Here is a 13,746-nt window from a genome sequence, read left to right on the forward strand (position 1 = left end):
TAGAACAGCCCATTATCGAATGTCAGTTCCCCAGGTAGATACTTTGATCAAGTAACCCCTTTGCCTTCTCTTTGGTAATCTAAATAGATTGTGTGTCCTCAGTGTATCACTGTAAGGCATGTTTTCCAGTCCTTTACTCATTCTTGTGGCTCTTCTTTGAATCTTCTCCAATGTACCAACATCCCTTGTTGAACTGTGGACACCAGAACTGGACACAGCTTTCCAGCAGCAGAGTAGATCTGTTCAGGGGGCACAATGCTAACATATCAAAGCTGTGGGAATAATAGAATAGTGGAAGCCTCCTTCCTGCATGGAACATCTGTCCCTGTTGCATAAAAACGTAAGATGTGGCTGCAAAAACCAGAGATGGTCATCTTCCATTGTGGAAGAAGGGGCTATGGACTGCAGGGAGCAAAACAATAGGTTCTCAATGCATTTTTATGCAGTGTTTAAATAGAAATAATATAATTGTTTAAGACATGAACTCTGTACCTTACTGCAAAGAACAGCACTGTCTTTGGCTTATCTTTGGAAGTTTTGCCATCTGAATGTGCTGGACCTTTTCCAGCACCCTCTTATGTCCGAAAGCACACTGCCTCAGCTTCTCCACTTTTCAGGGCTCTCTCAATTAAATTACCAAAATAAACTTTTCTAATTTCAGCAATTCTCTTCCCTGGAGCTGGATTTATTAACATATAATATTCAAAATGAAAGTACTTAAATCCCCATCAAGTCAATGCTTCCAGGCCTTCCCTATCTGGAGCCTTTTTCCTGACAACTCAAGGTTTCCTGCTGGAGCTTCCTCGCTCCTAGCAGTCTCTGTGGGTTGACTCTCTCTAGGTTCCTGCTGCTCCTTGTAGGGGAATTAATTCCTCTGTGCCCAACTGGTTCTACTAATTAAACCCCATCCCACATCTCATGTGTGCCATGTATTCCTAATTGTATGGGACTGGCCAGCTCCAGGCCTCTGGCCTTTGAGGGTATGTCTACACTGCAAATAAAAAATCGCAGCTGGCCCATGCCAGTCAGCTTGGGCTTGTGGCGCTCAGGCTAAGGGGCAGTTTAACTGCATTGTGGATGTCCGGTCTCCAGCTGGAACGCAGACTCTAGGACAGGGGTGGGCAAACTACGGGCCACGGGCCGGATTTGGCCCCTCAGAGTTTTGGATCCGGCCCACGGGATTGCCCCCCGTGGTGCTGCGGGCCCCACGCTGCTCTCAGCAGCGGCCAGCCCAATGTCCCTGCAGCCCCCGGGTCCTTGCCTCCAGGCACCGCCCCCCACAGCTCCCATTGGCCGGGAACTGGGAACCATGGCCAATGGGAGCTTCGGGGGAGGTACCTGGAGGCGCGGCAAGGGCAGCGCATGCGGAGCCCTCCGTCCCCTCCTTTCCCCTCACCCAGGGGCCTCAGTGCTTCTGAAGCGGCATGGGGCCAGAGACAAGGCAGGCATGCAGAGCACCTACCCTGGCCCCGGTGCGTGTCACTGCCACCCCAGATCCTGAACCCCTCCTGCACCCCAACTCCCTGCCCTAAGCTCCCTGCCTGCACCATGCACCTCTGTGCACCCAACCCCCTGCCCTGAGACCCTCCCGTAGTCCGCACCCCTCCTGCACCCCTGCCTTGAGCCCCTTCCTGCACTCTGCACCCCTCATACACCCTGCACTCCTCCTCTGCCCCAGTCCCTTGCCCTCAGCCCCTTCCTGCACCCCACACCCTAACCCCCACCCCAGCCCTGCATACAATTTCCCCACCCAGATGTGGCTCTCGGCCCAAAAAGTTTGCCCATCCCTGATCTAGGACCCTGTGAAGTGGAAGGGTCCCAGAGGGTGGGCTTCAGCTGGATCCAGAACATCTGCACTAGCTTGAGCCCCATGAGCCCAAGTCTGCTGGCATGGGCCAGCTGTGAGTTTCTAATTGCAGTTTAGACATGCCTAAAGAAAGGGGAAGGCCATCCGGTTACCGCCCCCTTGTTCTCCCTCTCTGGTTGATCTCCACCTTGGGGGTGGAGTGGATGTGGGGGTTTCCATATTTATCAGACATGTGATGAGCCAGAAACTGATAGGAAAGGAGCATGGAAGCTCTTTACTTTCAAATAAATAAATAATAAAAAACACAACTTTCAAGAATTTGATTTTATAAACTTATATGAAATTAAAAAGTAAGTTGCTGTTGTTATCCTTGTATCCTGATATTTTTCTGTGATAATACTTTTTAAAACTACCAAATTTGGTGTACAGCAGATGAATTTCTTGTACTTACATTTATGGTCACAACCAATCAAAGCACAGGGATATTATACAGTGATAATGTGTGGTTATTAATCAAATAGTATTCAGATAACTGCTGTGTGGCTGAGGAACAGGAGTAGCTAGTAGATTTGGAATTTTGCATAACTGATGCATGGCTTGTTTCAGAATTGTTGTACAGTCATTATGTCTCTGATTTGCTGCTGACTGCTAGTCCATATGCCCAAAATACACATGGTCCTATCATCTTCTCACCCTTTCCTCTCCCTTACTGCCCCCAGTTCTCTCTCTTTTCCCACTTTTACTTCTACCTGATTAAGACAGCTCAGTCCAGTTCTGTCCTCCCCTCTCTCTGATTTAACTATCTCCTGTCAATAACAGTAGTTGCTATTTATTAATTAAGGTGAATTGGACTGTATTGGATTCCTCCAGTCAGCACTGTTGCTGTAGAAACCATAGTAGTAGATGGGACTAGGAACTGTGCAGAAATGCAGACATTGATTTAAGAAGGAAAAAGGAGTACTTAGTATTGGTATAAAATACAATGGGCTCAAAACATTCCTGATGCAATTTGACTGACTTCAATAGAGTTACATAGAAATCATGGATGAGTTTTACCTATTGTCATTCATTATGATAAACCAATGATATACAAACATTCATATTTCCACAGGCAGTATTTTCTTTTTTCACTTTGGATTTGTTGTTCTAGCGGTGGGAAATCTTTACAGAGAGAGCTGCCTGTTTACACACTAAAAAACCCCACACCCAACAACAAACTAATAGAGAGGTGGAGCAACTGAATCTGCTGGGTGGAGGCTCCTCCTATGCCGTGTTAGAACTGGCTGTGTCATCCTCAAGTGAAAAAGGGGGTTGGCCAGGATTTCATTACAACTGAAACCAAGGACAGGACTATATGCTGAAACAAAAACAGTTCTGTCATAAGGATCTTGTGCTACAATTAACTAGAAGTTAGAATATAAACCAACTGGACAAAGTGAGTACTGTTTTCTGACTTGCTTTTCTACTTATCTGTGCTTCAGGCTAATTACATGATATAGTTTCTCCTTTCTTCTCTCCTAGCAGTGCTCTGATCAAGCTGCTGACATTATGAGATGTTTCTTTTATCTGGGCTAGAGCATTCCCAAACAGGCTGAGTGTACAGTGACTCAGTTCTAAAACTGTCTACTGTGTCCACAGTGCTCTGAGCTAACAGGGGGACAGTCTTTCTGGATAGTACGGCTGTTTGTACTCTATATGTGTTTCTGAATATTTGTTTTGGGGACCGAGTTTCAAAATATACTGTTTATGAGACATATGCTAAATTCTAAAGGAGGCAGGGAAGGGCAGGGGATTTAATCAGCCTAGTTTCTTTAGATTCAGCTTCTATGTTCCTAGTAACTGTAGACATAGTTTGACTTCTTTATTTGGGGGAGGCAACTCCAATCAGGCCAATGGGCCGTGTGGGGGAGGGGGCAAATTCTGTGCCTGCCTGAGGCTTTCAGTTTGGGGAGCTGCACCTCCCTACCCTCTCCAAACTACGCCCATATTTTTTTGACACATGAATGCAAAGTTTAACGTAGGTCTTAAATGTACCAAATGTTGCATAGTCAGGGCATGGTCATCTGTACAAAAGAATGTTTTTGTTTGAAGGATGTTTAGATGTCGATATCCATAACAACACACAAGTGTGCAGAATAAGTCCATGCAGAAGAAACAGAAGCCCAGTCATTAAATTGTTTATTATTGTTTCTATAGTAATACGGATGAGATTTATTGTGTAGACTTAGTATAGGTTATACCTAATATTTCTTAGGAATTTTTCATTATATTCATTGTAAATAAAACCTTTGATTCATTATCATAAATTCCTTTGCTTAGTTTAAAACTCAAAATAAAAAGGATTAGTGGGGGAAAAGGCTCCTGCCCCATATGAGGTTTTTCAGTTGCTGTGTTATACCCACTTCTCCTTTATCTACTTTGAAAGAGTGAAAACAAATTTACCTAGAAAAGAGGTGCTTGAGGGTGAATTTAATCAGCTTTGTTCTATGGTGTTATTGCTTAAGAACTCTACTTTTTCATCACATTTTGTGCGTAGGGGAGGAAACGTCTTTGTTATAAAAATGTCTGGCTTCTCAGCCTTTCTGCTAGATAAAATGGGGATTTGCTTTCTAAACTGAAGTATTTCATGCCATCTATCCATAACATAAATATTTGATATTTTGAAGAGCTAACTGAATGTGCATTCAAGGTGAAGTTAATCTCTGTCCAGAGGACCAGCTGAAGGCCCATTGCACTGCTCTGCAATTTAAGTGCATGTGCTGGCCATCTTTATCAGGTTGAATTTTCCCATTAGGCCATATTGGCTTGTGCTGTAGCTGTGCATGTGAAAGGATAGCGTCAACTTGAAATCTAGCCAAAGTTGCAAAAAGTTGTAAAAATAGCTTCAGGTACCACACCTGCCCCTTCCTCCCCATGCCATTTATGGTCTTGCGATCACATTTTCCTCTTTGTGTAAATGGGTTTTCTCTTTCCTCTTGCTGTGTTACACAAACAACACAGGAAGCTGGGTAACATGCCCCACTCCTTCCTGGGCAACCCCCCCCCAATCCTATGGGGCGCTGCATGGGCTCACTAGTCCACCCACAAACAGTTAATTGCAGGTCTGGGGCTTAACTGACCTATGTGGGGAATAGTGAAATAACTTTACACAAAGGTGCTGTCTAATGCACAAATAAATTGAAAAATATAGAGAAATATTTTTCTCTTGCAGTATTAAGTGTTACTCATAAATATCCCAGCTAAAACTTTTTCAGGCAGAAGAGTGTTTTCTTTATTCCTAAAGTAGATGGTTTCTCTTCTCTTCAGTAATATGCAAACTGGGGTGTAACTAAAGTGGTATCAGTTGTCCTGTAGTCAGTTGATTCAAAACATCACCATTTAGGCACAAACACTTAGCTGTGAAGACATATTATTCTCCATGTTAGATGTGACCTAGGGTTAGAAATCCTTTATCTCTAGCCCCAGTGCAAATGGCCTTAAGGATGAACCATCTTGCCATGAGATCTCTTCATAACTAGATCTTCATTGTGGAGAAGTGCAGAACTCTAAAGGTCAGATTAAATGAACTCCAAATATTTGACCAATTTTTCTTTGAAAATTCTCTTCATAAACAAATTCGCTATTTTTGAAACAGTGACATCAGGGACAAAGTCCCAGAGTGGGGAGAGGGACACAGAAAGCAAGAGTGCTAAGTCCATGGCAGCATCTTAATGTATACCACCTCATCCAGGCAGGCTTTGTTGCTGGTAAGATAGAAAAAGGAATGGCGTTTGGGGGAATAAATTATCCACAGTGACCTTACTTCAGCTTTCTCAAAAAACATGGGATTTTGTTAGGTAAATTAATGTTGAATCTGACTCTGTCCATGATACCCTACTTGTGCTCAGACACTATTCCTGAGCTGGAGGAAAGTGGCCACAAGGGGGCCCCTGACAGCTGTGTTTTTGCAGGACATGTATTGCTAGGAGCAAAGAGTAAATGTGATGTAAATGTACAGATAATCCTGTGCCTCTGCAAGTCCCTGAAGATCTGAGTTTGAGGCAACTACCTACTGCATGTTTCTCCCTTCCTCCCTTGGTGGATGAATGCCTTAAAAATTCAGCAAGTGGAAACCCTTCAATTTCAAATCCCCAGTAGGAAGAAGGCTGTATCGGGCATGATAGGGCCCTAAGAATATACAGATCTTAAATGTCAGTGTTGTATTGAATTCCAAAGGTGGTGTAGACTGGTAGATAGTGTGCTCTGGAGGAATGAACATGGGTTTGGCAGTCAGGAGATCCTGAGCTCTGCTACTGACTTGCTGTGTGACTTTTTATTTGGGGATAATAACAGACTTCGCCAAGTGTTGTGAGGATTAATGTAATGCATGTTTATAAAGTGTGTTGAGCATGTGGAGTACTATATAAATTGGCTGTGTATCATTAGAACTAAGGTGATTATTTTTCAATTATTTTCTGTTGGAAACGCTTTGAACTGATATTCTCGACCCCATCATCTTATAAAAACATACATACAAACATATGAGCTATTCTGTGATTTTAAAATGTCTCTTGCTAACAGTAATTCATAGTCAGTTTTTAGGACGTGCTAGTCATTATTTCTTCTTCTTCTTTAGGTACTTTTGCAATATAAATATTAAAGACCACAACCAGGTTCGATCTCATTGTGTTAGGTGATGTACAAGCATAAAAAAAATACAGTTTCTCTGCCCCAAAGATCTTACAGTCTACAATACAAGATATAATAGATGGATGAGAGAAACAAGCAGCCTGGGATGGGTTGAGGCAAACAGGATAACAATATAATGTGCATAATTCTTAGTCGGTCAGTAGAAGTGATCGCATTTGACTTCTGTGTTTACATTAGACAAATAATGTACTTGTGTACATATGTACAGTATTAGTGTACATGTTAAAGACTTTATAGCATCATTTAAATAAAACATTAAATGTAAGACTTAATTTTGAAATAATGTTGAGTCTTTTTTTTAAACTGACAAAGTGAACAAAAAACAGAACTCTTGTCTACTGCTGGGTTTTGTACCCATTCCTCAGACGCTTCTAGTGCTGGTTACTGCTGAGACAAGTTACTGAATTAGATAAACAGTTGGTCTGATCAGGTATGTTAATTCCTCTGTTCTAGGGCATCATTTGTAAGGTTTTAAAGCATAACTCCAAAGAAGCACTACTAATAATGAATGATGTTAGGACTGTGCTAATGATACCATGTCTAATCACAGTTGTTGCTAATACAGTTACTGTAGAAGTGGCAAAAGTAGCTTCCTGTTCTCGCTTTATTTTATTGGCTATTTTTCTCTTTAAGTTCTGTGCAGATAACAATGGCTTCTGAACCCTTGTTGATTTTTCATCTTTGGTAACAGATGTCTTTGTCACTTAGCACATGTGCAGTTCCTGTTACCTCTTGCCCCACTCTGCAAAAAATCCAGTCTTTGAGTCAGAGTATCTCTGCTGATTCTTGTGAACACCAACTGACAGTTCTGAATTTTGCCAAATTTGCTAGTGTTATGTTGGACATTACTTCTCTTAGAACCTATAACTTAAGGTGTCTAGTTATGTGTGCAGTTTTATTCTGTTGGGCTTTCCTGGGGCTTCTACAGACTACCCAAATCTTTCTGTAATACAGTATATTTGTTTAATTTCTCCTTGAGAAATGTTACAGGCTTCTTGTACTGATCCTTAGCAGTGTTCCAGATTAACACCCGAATGTGGCACTTAAACTGATGCATGATGGCCACCCACACTTATTTCCTGAAAGTAAATTTTTTCCCATTTGCAATTCATTGATTCAGAAAGCACTTTGAAATATTTGATGTTGTTAACTGTCATTTCTGTAATATTTTTTGTAAATAAACTAAGTATTTATCTACTTCTTATCAGGGTGGATTTGATTTTAAATCAAATTGATTTAAATCACTAGTCAGGAAGACTCGATTTAATCATGGTTTTCGATATAAAAGTACATTCTTGTTGGTTGTTATAACCTTAATACATATTATTCACAACTCAGAGATAGATGTAGGTTTCATTTTTAGAAGGTACACACTATACATTTTTAAACAGTAATTTATTTTGAAAACTTTTCAGATTAGTTTTACAGCTATATCAGAAAATGAATGATTGTTTGGTTATTTCATTTACCAAAGATAATTGAAGCAGATATTTCTGAAGTCATTGGGAGGTGAACTATCTCCAGTTCAACAGGTTAATCATTAATATTTGGAGGATTTTCTTGCCATGCTCTATTAGAAGAACATCACCAGACAGATATTTTAAACTGTTTTATTTAACTAAAACAACAACGTTCAGTATTCTGGATTTTTTTTCTTCAACAGGAAACACATAATATTTTAACAAAACAAGCATATGTCCCTTGTTTCTCACATTTCTCTCCAGACTTCTCCTTGTCCAGATCTAGTCTGCCCCCAACAATCTTCTATTCATTGAACTTTCTGAAACTTTGCACTTTTAAAGAGAGGTAAGGGACTGACTCTATGTACGCAGATTTGCAGAAGGACAATAGAGTTGAGGTCTGTTATTTCTCACCTCTGTATATTATTTATTTTAAAACATTTTTGCTGTTAACAAGCATGTTACCTCTGGAGACACAAATCCACAGTTGGAGAACTAATCATCTCTGATAGTGCTCAGTCTAGAAGATACCGAGTCCCATTAGGTAGATAGAAAGATTAACCTAAATAATCTATACAGAAGCCTGTGGAACCCCATAAGATTGGGTCCCTAATCCATGAACTATTAGAACTCATTTACAAAATATTTCTCAAACATTACATGAATATATTCTCATACTTTAGAATTTATAATCCCTCTTACATTATAGCTCAAAGATATCTTATTGTGTATCTTAATTAAAACTATCTTTAGATTTGATTTTTGATGGAAAAAACCTATTTAAATAAAAATAATGGATTTTTTTTTATTATCTACCCTGCTTCTTATAGCACACAGTGACATTCCAGAGTAATCGCTGACTTTTTTGCCATTGCATGACTTAGAATTGCTTTACGTAGATAAACCAGGTATTTCCAGTACTTGCAGGTATAAGGTGTTAATTGAAGCTGGACTTCAGCTGAAAAAAATGGAAAATAGTGCTGTGTCTGTTTAGAGTTGCTTTGATATTGAGGGTTATTTGCAGGTATTCCATAACTACTGTTATTGTTACAGATTTCTACAGCTGTTTTTGCTGTGGCAGCTAGAGTAGCTATTACAAAGAATAAAACACAAAGCAAGACACAACAGAACTGTTACCCAGTAGCTTGGCAAAATGTCTTGCATTGTATCCTGAAAATGTTCAGACTCAGGCTCTTAAGGGGAGAGCATAAAAAGAGATGATCTGTGTCATAATTCCCTTGACTTAAATGGAGTTATAGAGGGATGAGTTTGATTCAACAATTTTAAAGTTTGCTTAGACTCTGAATACTTCCTGTGGATTGAGCTTAAGAAATAACACATTGATCAGCATGCTTTGTGGCCACATGCAATTTTTCAAGACTTTTTTTACATCACTGTTCATGAAAATGACAAGAAAAAAGGAAATCTAAGTAGTAATTTTAGTGAAATGCACAAAGAATTAAATTTGAAAATGAAATACGTTATAAACTTTCAACAGGACAAAAGAAACCTTTTGCAATTAACGCAAACGGAATTTGATACTGAAAAACTGTCTCTTGGAGAATTGGATCTGTGATGCAATTTTATTTTTAACTCTACTCCAAGCACTTAGTGGAAATGAAGTGGTTTATAGGCATGTATTCATAAACTGAGAGTAGAGAATGAAGTTCACATCAGACACACGCTGGCTTGCTTTCCCGATCACTTCTAGAGTACTTTCAGTAATCACAATGCAGTTTTAAGCAGGTGCTGTCCTCATACAGAAGAGGTGTAGGGCTGAGCAGTACTAAATCTTTATATACAACTGACGTTTTGGTTTAGGTCCGAGTTGAACAACACTTCAAACAAACAAACAAAAAAAACCCTTTCATTTGTTTTTAATTTAAACCAGTACTGGATAGGGTCACAACTTTCTAATTGCACAAAACTGAACACCTTTGCCTCACCCCTTCCCTGAGATCCCTCCCTGCCCCCCCACTCACTCCATCCCCCCCTCCCTCTGTCTCTCACTCTCCCCCACCCTCACTCACTTTCAATGGACTGGGGCAGGGGGTTAGAGTGTGGGAGGGGTTGAGGGCTCTGGCTGGGGGTGTGGGCTCCAGAGTGAGGCCAGAAATGAGGGGTTCAGAGTGCGGGTGGAGGGGTTGGGTGCAGGCTCAGGCTGGGGGTGTGGGCTCTGGGGTGGGGCCGGGGATGAGGGGCTTGCGGTGTGGGAGGGGCCTCAGGACTGAGGGAGGGGGTTGGGGTGTGGGCTCAGGGAGGGAGTTAGGGTGTGAGAGGGGGTTCGGGGTGCGGGCTCCAGCTGAGTGGTGTTTTCCTCAGGTGGCTCCCAGTCGGTGGTGCAGTGGGGCTAAGGCAGCTTCCCTGCCCGCCCTAACGCCGTGCAGCTCTCGGAAGTGACCGGCATGTCCGGCTCCTAGGTGCAAGGGTGGCCAGGTGGCTCTATGTGGTGCTCGTTGCCTGCATCCACAGGCACCACCTCTGCAGCTCTCATTGGCCGCGGTTTCTGGCCAATGGGAGCTGCAGAGCCAGCGCTTGCGGTGGGAGCAGCACACAGAGCTTCCCTGATAGCCCCTGCGCCTAGAGGCCATAGGACATGCTGGCCGCTTCTGGGAGCTGCGCAGAGCCAGGGCAGGCAGGGAGCCTTCCTTAGCCCTGCTGCACGGCCGACTGGACTTTTAGTGGGCTGGTCAGTGGTGCTGACCAGAGCCTCCAGCGTCCCTCTTCGACTGGGCTCCGGTCGAAAACCGGACGCCTGGCAACCCTAGCTGTGGAAATGTGGTTGCTCTAAGGAAGATCACACTAATAGAGATCAGTAAGGCTCTTCATATTTATGTACCTTGTACGTCCTGTGATTGTTTAGCAAAAAGATTAGAAAGTCATTTAAGTGCAATAAATTCAAATAAAGCAGCCTTAACATAGTTAAATCATTTCAAATCAAATAATGTTAAGTAAGGTATTCAAGTTACTCAAGAAATTCCTAATACACTCTATCAACAGATAACAACATATCTATTTTACACCCTTAAATATCTTTATCAATCTCTTGTTCACGTAGAACTGTTTACTTGCCTTGTTTACTTCCTTTATAATTTTTAATATCTTGGAATGTAGGTGGATGTCAGTTAGTATTTCACTGTCTCTTTTGTCATCCCCCTAAAGCTGCCTGACTTGAATGACTGTTGCTTTTATAGGTCCATGTCATATGAGTGAAAAATTGGGAGCTTCTTGTATAGCCAGTTTATTTTTAGCTTCCTGTGACTCTTCTACTGAAGTGTATTTCATGATCTGATATTCCGTAATATAGCTCTTACTTATTTTGCACTCTGTCTGCTCAGTTACTGCACAAAAATCATTCCTCTTTCTCTGTAATTCTAGATTCATCCTTGTATTTTGAAATCCATTTAGAAAGTATTATGCAAATGTATACTGTTTTTACTTTTGCTACTGGCATCCATTTGAGATTTCCGACAGAGCTGATATATTATACACACAGACACACAAACTTATTTAAAATACCTGATGAAATATACTTTGATTTCAGTTTTTCTTAGAATTGAGTATTTTTAGAAGTAGGTTTTTCCATCTCTTATTTCTAAGGTGTTTTTTAAATAAAATAATGTCTTTCAGGGAAAAAGCAATACGTCTCTCAGAAAAGCTTTTATAAAAGAAGGAATATATTGGTTATTATAACTTACTGCATAAATATACGACTCGTCCAAAGTACTTTACGTGCTAAAAAATAAGAACAACATACAAAAAGAAGAGTTAAAACTATTGGTAAAGATGTAATATCCTAAAAAAAGCTAATTCTTTACAGACATTATCTGTTTTAAGGTTCATATTTGTTCAAACTCAGTTCCTGATGCAAATGACTCTGCAATTCAGAGTTCCCATTGTGGAAAAGAGACCAAATAGTTTAATGTTCTCATTTCAGAGTAAAAGCTTTCATAACTCAGCTGTTCTTATAGATCTCACCTTACTAGATGTCTAAATTATTATTTGTTTATTTAGCAGTATTTACATGTGAAGTACTGTAACTCAGATCATTTTAAATTCTTGTTTAACCACTTTTCTAAAAGAATAATCCAGATTTGCATTGACAGGAGATAGTAACATTTATTAACAAGTACAACCTTAGACTCCAGTGCTGGAAAGATTACTGTGTGTGCTTAACTCTATGCACCGTAGTTCCATTAACTTCAGTGGGGTTACTCATAGTGTGTAAAGATGAGCACAAGTGTAAATCTTAGCAGAATGGGCCTTAAATTTTGTTCTCAGACTCAGAGCAAAATCTGTGCACCCACAAAATCAGACTTAATTTACTATGTTGGCCAAAAACTCATTGAATTACATGAGATCTAGACTCAATGGAAGTTCTTTGTCTCTGTGTGTGTGTATGTGTGTATATATATGTACACACACACACACACACACACACACACACATATATATATATATATATATATATATATATATATATATATATATATATATATATATATATATATATATAAATAAATAAATAAAAACTTCTGTTTTTATTCAGCAATAAAAAGGCTAGAATAAGAAAAAGAATATGCCAGATCTCACTTAGTGAAACATTACCGTATTGAAAGGATACCTATTGCAAAAAACATTCTTTGTTATGTGAAAATTGCAGGAAGGGGAAGTTTTTAATCTTGGCCTTGTCATGGCAGTGCCCCCAGATTCCTCTTCAAGCCCAGTCCTGCACAGATTCTTGATCATGCAGGACTAGTAATCATAGTGGTCTTTATCTGCTTGGCATGATTCACTACAGATAACTCTCAATATCTGAATTTTTGATGCTGAGACCAGAGTAAGAGCATGAACCTAATATGTGCACAACACTGTATTTGCATCTGTTTATAATATCATGCATATAATACATAAGAATGGCCGTACTGGGTAAGACCAAAAGTCCATCTAGCCCACTATCCTGTCTACCGACAGAGCCAATGCCAGGTGCCCCAGAGGGAATGATCAATGACCAACAGGCAATGATCAAGTCATCTCTCTCCTGCCATCCATCTCCACCATCTGACAAATCGAGACTAGGGACACCCTTCCTTACCCATCTTGGCTAATATCCATTAACGGACTTAACCTCCATGAATTTATCCAGTTCTCTTTTAAATGCTGTTCTAGTCCTAGCCTTCACAACCTCCTCAGGCAAGGAGTTCCACAAGTTGACTGTGCATTGTGTGAAGAACTTCCTTTTATTTTTTTTAAACCTGCTGCCCATTAATTTCATTTGGTGGCCCCTAGTTCTTGTATTATGGGAACAAGTAAATAACTTTCTCTACATCACTCATGATTTTATATACCTCTATCATATCCCCCCGTAGTCTCCTCTTTTCCAAGCGGAAAAGTCCTAGCCTCTTTAATTTCTCCCCATATGGGACCTGTTCCAAACCCCTAATCATTTTAGTTGCCCTTCTCTGAACCTTTTCTAATGCCAGTATATCTTTTTTTGAGATGAGGAGACCACATCTGTACGCAGTATTTGAGATGTGGGCGTACCATAGATTTATATAAGGGCAATAAGATACTCTCCATCTTATTTTCTATCACCTTTTTAATGATTCCTAACATCCTGTTCGCTTTTTTGACTGCCGCTGCACACTGCATGGACGTCTTCAGAGAACTATCCACGATGACTCCAAGATCTTTTTCCTGATTCGTTGTCGCTAAATTAGCCCCTATCATATTGTATGTATCACTCACTCACTCATGCCCGTCACCCCAATCGGGGTATGGGCCGCCAAC

General features: G+C 40.6%; 1 protein-coding gene across 5 annotated transcripts in view; it reads left to right on the forward strand.

Moving 5' to 3' along the window:
* The window catches only part of CAST (calpastatin), a 96,337-nt gene that overhangs the window by 18,425 nt on the left and 64,166 nt on the right, over positions 1-13,746 (forward strand). For 2 of the 5 annotated variants that reach the window (XM_039543407.1, XM_039543408.1), the window contains exon 1: positions 3,115-3,242. The exons of the other annotated variants lie outside the window; for them this stretch is intronic. The gene's annotated coding sequence lies outside the window, so the exon portion shown is untranslated. Of the gene's footprint in view, positions 1-3,114; positions 3,243-13,746 lie in introns of those variants that run through there. 5 annotated transcript variants of the gene reach the window in all.

This window comes from Mauremys reevesii, linkage group 6, assembly GCF_016161935.1.
Source record: "Mauremys reevesii isolate NIE-2019 linkage group 6, ASM1616193v1, whole genome shotgun sequence".
Classification (NCBI taxonomy): domain Eukaryota; kingdom Metazoa; phylum Chordata; order Testudines; family Geoemydidae; genus Mauremys; species Mauremys reevesii.